The sequence below is a fragment of the Mobula birostris genome, chromosome 31 (assembly GCF_030028105.1).
Source record: "Mobula birostris isolate sMobBir1 chromosome 31, sMobBir1.hap1, whole genome shotgun sequence".
NCBI lineage: Eukaryota > Metazoa > Chordata > Chondrichthyes > Myliobatiformes > Myliobatidae > Mobula > Mobula birostris.
This window is the reverse complement of record NC_092400.1, coordinates 1,919,506-1,926,807: the sequence shown is the minus strand read 5'-3', so window position 1 is coordinate 1,926,807 and position 7,302 is coordinate 1,919,506.

Sequence of the window (7,302 nt, the reverse complement as noted above, 5' to 3'; positions counted from 1 at the left end):
CATCTAGTCTGCCAAACCATTTAAACTGCCAAGTCCCATCGACCTGCACCCAGACCACAGCCATCAGTACCCCGCCCATCTATATACCTATCCAAACTTCTCAACATTGAAATCAAAATCACATCCATCACTTGCACTGACAGCTTGTTCCACACTCTCACCATTCTCTGAGTGAAGAAGTTTCCCTTTAAACATTTCACCTTTCTCCTTTAACCCATGACCTCTAGTTGTAAGCTCACCCAACCTCAGTGGAAAAAGCCTGCTTGCATTTACCCAATCTGTACACCTCATAATCTTGTATACCACTATCAAATCTCCTCTCATTCTTCTATGTTCTAGGGAATAAAATCTTAACCTATTCAATCTTTCCATATAACTCAGGTCCTCCAGTCTTGGCAACATACTTATAAATTTTCTCTGTACTCTTTCAGCCTTATCTTTCCTGTAGGTAGGTGACCAAAACTGCAGGCAATACTCCAAATTAGGCCTCACCACCATCCTACACAACCTCAACATTACATCCCAACTCCTGTACTCAGTACTTTGATCTATGAAGGTCAATGTGCCAAAAGCTTTCTTTACAACCCTATCTACCTATGACACCACTTTCAATGAATTACAGACCTGTATTCTCAGATCCCTTTATTCTACCACACTCGTCAGTGTCCTACCACTCACTGTGCAAGACCTGCTCTGGTTGGTCCTCCCAAAATTCAACACTTGACTGCATTAAATTCCATCAGCCATTTTTTCCAGCTGGTCCAGATCCCGCTGAAAGTTTTGGTAGTCTTATTCATCGTCTAGTACACTCCCAATCTTGGTGTCATCTGCAAATTTGCTCATGCAGTTAACCACTTTATCATCCATGACGTTGATGTAGATGACAAAAAAACAATGGACCCAGCACCGATCCCTGCAGCACTCCACTAGTCACAGGCCTCTAGTCAGAGAGGCAATCATCTAGACCAGTCTCTGGCTTCTCCAACAAAGCCAATGTCTGATCCAAGTTACCACCTCATCTTTGTCTATATCTGGATGGCACACTTTAGAAAAGGCGACAGTGCAAAAGAGATAACCAAAATAATTCCAGGGATGAGGCAGGTCAGTTGTCTGGACAAACTGGGGTTATTCCCCTTGGAAATATTATGAGGTGACTTGATAGAGTTACTTAAAACCATGACTGAATGCAATAGGAGAGATGTTTTTCCCACAAGGCTGGGAACTGGGAGACCTCAACTGAAGGTGATTGACAATCGAAGCAAAATTAATATTAATTAAAATACTTCCAGTGAATGGTTAGAGCTGTGGAGGTAGAAGAGGGGCAGATTCAGTGGAGCATTCTAGAGGATTAAATTATACTCTAGAAACTATATGAAATTCTACCATTTTAGCCTTTTTATGATGATGATGATAATATTTTCCATATAGATTTAGAGTGATTTAAGATGTATTAGCCATTCACCTAGTGTAGCAAGTATGATTTTTACTTAATACCTAGTAGGAATTACTGCTCACTTACGATTTGCTCAAATTTAAACATTTGCAACAAAAAATTTCTCCACCTGTCAGAATATTGACTCAAAATCCTCATTTTTTTTCTACATTTAGAAAACAACATACCAGACTTACTTGACAATTGTGCTAATTATACAGAAAATGCTACAGCACATTTGTGACATTCAGTGTATAGCTGATATTGCCCAAAATAACAGCACTAGAGACACTAAACCTGACGTCTTTGTAATTCACAATAGTGGAATTGAATTAGTCTTACAGCTGATATAAGTGACTGTCCATTTTAAGTGATTGTGGCTGAATTCCAAGTGAGGGCTTCAATCACTTAAATCTTTTGGAGTCTGAAAGGTAATGGATTTTTTTGATTAGTGCTGAAGTGGTGGAACTTGCTACAGACCTTAATGAAAGCTACCAAACGATCTCCATGATGCATGTTTCTCCTTTGCCAGTGTCAATTAAAAGGGAACCCTGGCCTCCAGCAAGCATGATTTGGTTAATCTTCCTGGGCAGCCATTTCCTTTGAAGAATTTCCAATGACAGCGAACCGGGAAGTGAACAGCATAATTAACTGTACTACAGAACACAAAATATTGACTGACATGTAATTTATGATTATGGAAGAATCTTAAATCTAATGAAAAAAAGATTCCATTCTATTTCAAAATATTTTTTGGGGAGAATTCGTAGTTCAACATTGGAGAGTTTACTAGTCTGTATTTATAGCTTGTACTGCCTTTGAAGGTTCAGCATTGAAGTAATCAAGAACTTCACTCACAGCTCATGAAACAAGTCACATAATTTTTGTGGTATTTTGCAGTAAGAATATGTCATTAATTTCTCATCAAATAATTGATTTGTTAAATAGGATTTAATGGAGTGGAGCATGTGGGGCACAGGAAATCACTGACTGTGGCTACTGGACCCCACATTTAATGGTGAGTGAACATAATCAGGTGTAGTTGCAATGGGAGTGAAAGCTGACATTTTCAACCAGAAACCATAATATTTTCATACACTTCGTACAGGTTAAAGTCAACAGTTGTGTACAGCTCAGTTTTTCCTCTCAGGAGCCAAGCACAATTCTCCCAACTGAGCTGTATAAATGTGTCACCTGGACTCTTTCAACCTTCGCTGTGCCCAAGGACGTGGGAATAGAGGGGAAATCCTTATAACTCTGTTCGGGGGTGAAGGAAGCCTCATGTGCAGCAGCTTGTCAAAGGCTTCTGAAAATCCTAGTAAACAATATCCAATGACTCACGTTTGTCTATCCAGCCTGTTATTTCCTCAAAGAATTCCAGCAGATTTGTCAAGCAAGATTTCCCCTTAGAGTCATAGTGAAGCACAGCATAGAAGCAGGCCATTTGGCCCATCTAGTCCATTCCAAAACCTTTTAAAATGCCTATGCCCATCGACTTGCATAGGGACCATAGCCCTTCAAATACTTATTCAAACTTCTCTTAGACATCGAAATTGAGCTTGCATGTACCTCTTGTGCTGACAGTTCATTTCACACTTCCACGACCCCCTGAAGAACATTCTTCTCATATTCCCTTTAAACTTTTCACCTTTCACCTTTAACCATGACCTCTGGTTATAGTCCCACCCAACCTCAGTGGAAAAAGCCTGCTAGTATTTACCCTATCTATACCCCTCATAATTTTGTATGCCTCTATCAAATCTCCTCTCAATCTTCAATGCTGTAAGGAATACAGTCCTCACCTATTCAATCTTTTCTTATAATAGGTCCTCCAGACCTGGCAATGTCTTTGTAAATTTTCTCTGTACTCTTCCAACCTTGTTTACATCTTTTGTGTAGGTAGATGACCAAAACTGCACACAATACTCCAAATTAGGCCTAACTAATGTCTTAAACAACTTCAACACTACATCCCATCTCCTGTACTCAGTACATTGATTTATGAAGGCTAATCTGCTAAAGGTTTTCTCTATGACCCTATCTACATGTGATGCCACTTTTAATAAATTATGGACCTGTTTTCCCAGATTCCCTTGTTCTACCACAATCCTCAGTGCCCTGCCGTTCAGTGTGTGAGACCTATCCTGATTGGTCCTACCAAAGTGCAAAATCTTGCACTTCTCTGCATTAAATTCCATCAGCCATTTTTCAGCCCTATTTTCCAGCTGATGGCCTTCCTTGCTGGCCACTACACCCTCAATCTTGGTGTCATCCGCAAATTTACTGATCTAGTTAACAACAGCATTAACCAGATCCCTTCAGCACCCACTAGTCACAGGCTGCTAGTCAGAGAGGCAACCATCTATACCACTCTGTGGCTTTTCCCACAAAGCCAATGTCTAATCCAATTTACTACCTCATTTTGAATGCTAAGTGACTGAACCTTCTTGACTAACCTCTCATGCGGGATCTTGTTAAATACCTCGCTAACGTCCCTGTAGACAACATCCACTGTCTTGCCTTCATCCACTTTCCTGGTAACTTCCCAGAAAAACTCTATAACTTTGGTTAGATATGATCTACAACACAAAATGCCATGCTGTCTATCCTTAATCAGTCCATGTCTATCCAAATTCTGCTTCACCTCGTCTGCTAGAGGAATTTCATGCCTTCTTTTAGCCCTCCTGATTTCTTCCTTCTATTTCTTATACTGCATAAGCACCTCATTTGTTCCTACTTGCCTCTACTTTTTTTTCCCTCTTAATCAGGGCCTCAATATCTCTTGAAAACTAAAGTCCCCTATTACTGTTATATTTACTTTTTATTCTGACAGGCACATACAAGCTTTGTATTCTCAAAATTTTGCTTTTGAAGGCCACACGGTTACCATGTACGTCATTGCTAGGAAGCAGCCTGCCTCAATCCACACGTGTCAAATCATTTCTGATGCCATCAAAATTGGCCTTCCTCCAACTTAGAATCTCAACCTGTGACTAGAGCCATCTTTTTGTATGTTACTTTGAAACTAATGGCATTGTGTTCACTGAATGAAAAGTGTCCCCCTACACAAACTTCTGTTGCTTGCCCTGTCTCATTCCCTAGTAGCAGATCCAGTATTACATGCTCTCTTGTTGGGACTTATAAGTACTGATGAAGAAAACTTTCCTGAACACATATGACAAACTCTATCCCATCAAGCCCTTTTACAGTATGGGATTTCCAGTCCTATATTATATGCTCTCTCTTTTGCTTTTATGCTGTCTTTGACTTTCCTTGTAAACCACGGTTGCCTCATCCTCCCTTTAGAGCTTTAGAGTATTATTTTTCTTTAGGATATATCTATCCTGCACCTTCCAAATTGTCCCCAGAAACTCCAGCCATTGCTATTCTACTGTCATCTCTGCTAGTGTCCCCGTCGAATCAACTTTGGCCAGCTCTTCTCTCATCTGTAGTTCCTTTTACTCTACTGTAATACTGATACATCTGATTTTAGCTTCTCCCTCTCTAACTACAGGATGAATTCTATCATATTATGATCACTTACACCAGTGAGCTAGATCACTTGGAGGCTGAAAGGATTCTTTCAAGATTGAATGCAGCCCATGGGCATGTCAGTAATCCCAGTAGCTAAGAAGAATGTGTCTGTCAGGATCTGTGTTGATTTTAAGGTCACTATCAACCCAGGACTGAAAGTAGATCAATACCCGCTTTCTGGGATAGAGGATATCTTTACGAATCTTTCTGGAGGACAACACTTCAGCAATGTGGAGTTAGCAGAAGCCTTCAAGTAGCATCTGCACCTGAAGTCTGGCAGAAATCTATGGACTAGATGCTGCAATAGTTTTACCAGACACTCAGTTTTACCTGGATAGCAAGGAACATCTCCAAAATCTCAAGACGGTGTTTAAAAGATTAGAAAATTATGGACTCTGAGCATGCCGCAAAGCGTGTGATTTCTTTAAGCATTACCAGCTGTGGTCATACCATCAAAGCACAAGGATTACACAAGCGTGCCCAAAAAATTCAAGCAGTGGTGGAAGCTACGTGTCACAGTTGTCCTTGTTAGGATTTATCAATTACTATAATAGAATCAGTACAGATCAGGAAGAAATGACCATGGACAAAGTAGCACTTTCCAAAAGGTAAAGGAAATAATGACATCAGGCACTGTACTCACACATCATGATCCACACCGTCCGGTGAAGCTTGTCCTCAGGCAGATATTCATCTGCCAAATTATCCTATTCTTGCCCTCAGTGGAGCATGGCACAGGTAGGAATCCAGAGATTACTTCCCTTGAGGTCCTGCTTTGTAGCTTTCTACCTAACTTCCTATATTCTCCCTTCAGGACCTTATTCCTTTTCCTACCTATGTCATTGGTACCAATGTGTACCATGACTCTGGCTGTTTATCCTCCCCCCTTAGAATGCTGTGGACCTGATTGGAGACATCCCTGACCCTGACCCCTTGGGAAGCAACATACCATGTGTGTGTCTCTTTCACATTCACAGAATCTCCTGTCTGCTCCTTTTTATTGGCCTTGGCCAAGTGCCTAAAGGCTGTTATGAATGAAGCCTGCTGAAAAGCCCCCAAATTCTTTATAAATCTCGTGCCACCTCAACCAAACAGTTGACAACCAAGCAAGCAAGTATCTTTGCAGCACTGTATGCACTTTGCTATTTTAAAGAGACTTGTGTATTAACCTGTTCTGTGTAAAGAATTTATCATCCATGTAACTAATTGCCCCAGCTCAACTCACCATGGAATCTTACTAGTGAACAACAAAGAGGCATTTCATCCTTTGGGTCATTTCTTGCAGGTGCTCTAATTTACTGTAGTACCTCTCACTCATTGTTGGGGCATAGCTAGGTTTGTTAAGAAACATTTATTCCACCTTTGAGGCACTGTAGTCAAAAAATTATGTCAGTTACACCAGCCATTATTGTTGGCTTTGATTAAACTTGTGGTATCTGGGGAAAGCATGTTAATTATCTGGACAGTCACGGGTGTAATTTCGCACAGATTCTCACCAATGAAATAGTTTGTAGGAGTGCTCCAACCCAACTTGCCCTCTGAAAGCAACTTTAAGGACCCGAGTATACTAACATGCTCAATGCATCACCTTCTCCAGATCCTAAATGAACCAGACCTATTAAAGGAATCCTAGACCTGAATTCCTTCACTCTTTGGGATACTTGGATCAACTGAGGTGAGAAAAATATTCCACCTGAGCTTCAGGAAATATCACAATAAAGGACTTCACCCTTAACTGAGCAGTGCATTCTCGGAAACTTGCCATGATGAGACAAAGCTAATTTAAGTCTACCTGGTTTTATGCTCTATTGAAGATGGAGTGTAAAGCTAACTGATCCTATATCTACATTTAATCTTCTTTTGAAAGCAGTCTGTAAAGATAATTTGTCATGATTGGGATTTTTAAAGTATTTCTCATTCCAAAATGATGATTGTGAATATTGTGAGTTGTACTCCCAATCCAATCAAAGTTAAATCAATGTTATTTTATAATATTCATCATTTGGATCCATTTACTAGAACACTTATGTTTATACTGGAGTTAATGGAATTGAATCCATCAAGGTGAGTACAACCAGCAGGCTTTGCTAAAATGGGTGAATTGCACTCCCATGTTCCTCAGCAACAATCAATACTCTAGGAAAAATAAACCATTAAATTGAAATCTTATCTAAAATCACATTTTCTTACACTATTAATTACATTAATTTTTATGTTTTTATTTAGAGATACAGCATGGTATCAGGCCCTCCCAGCCCAACAAGCCCATTTACACCATGTGACCAATTAACCCGTCTATCTTTGGACTGTGGGAGGAAACCAGAGCACCCAGAGGA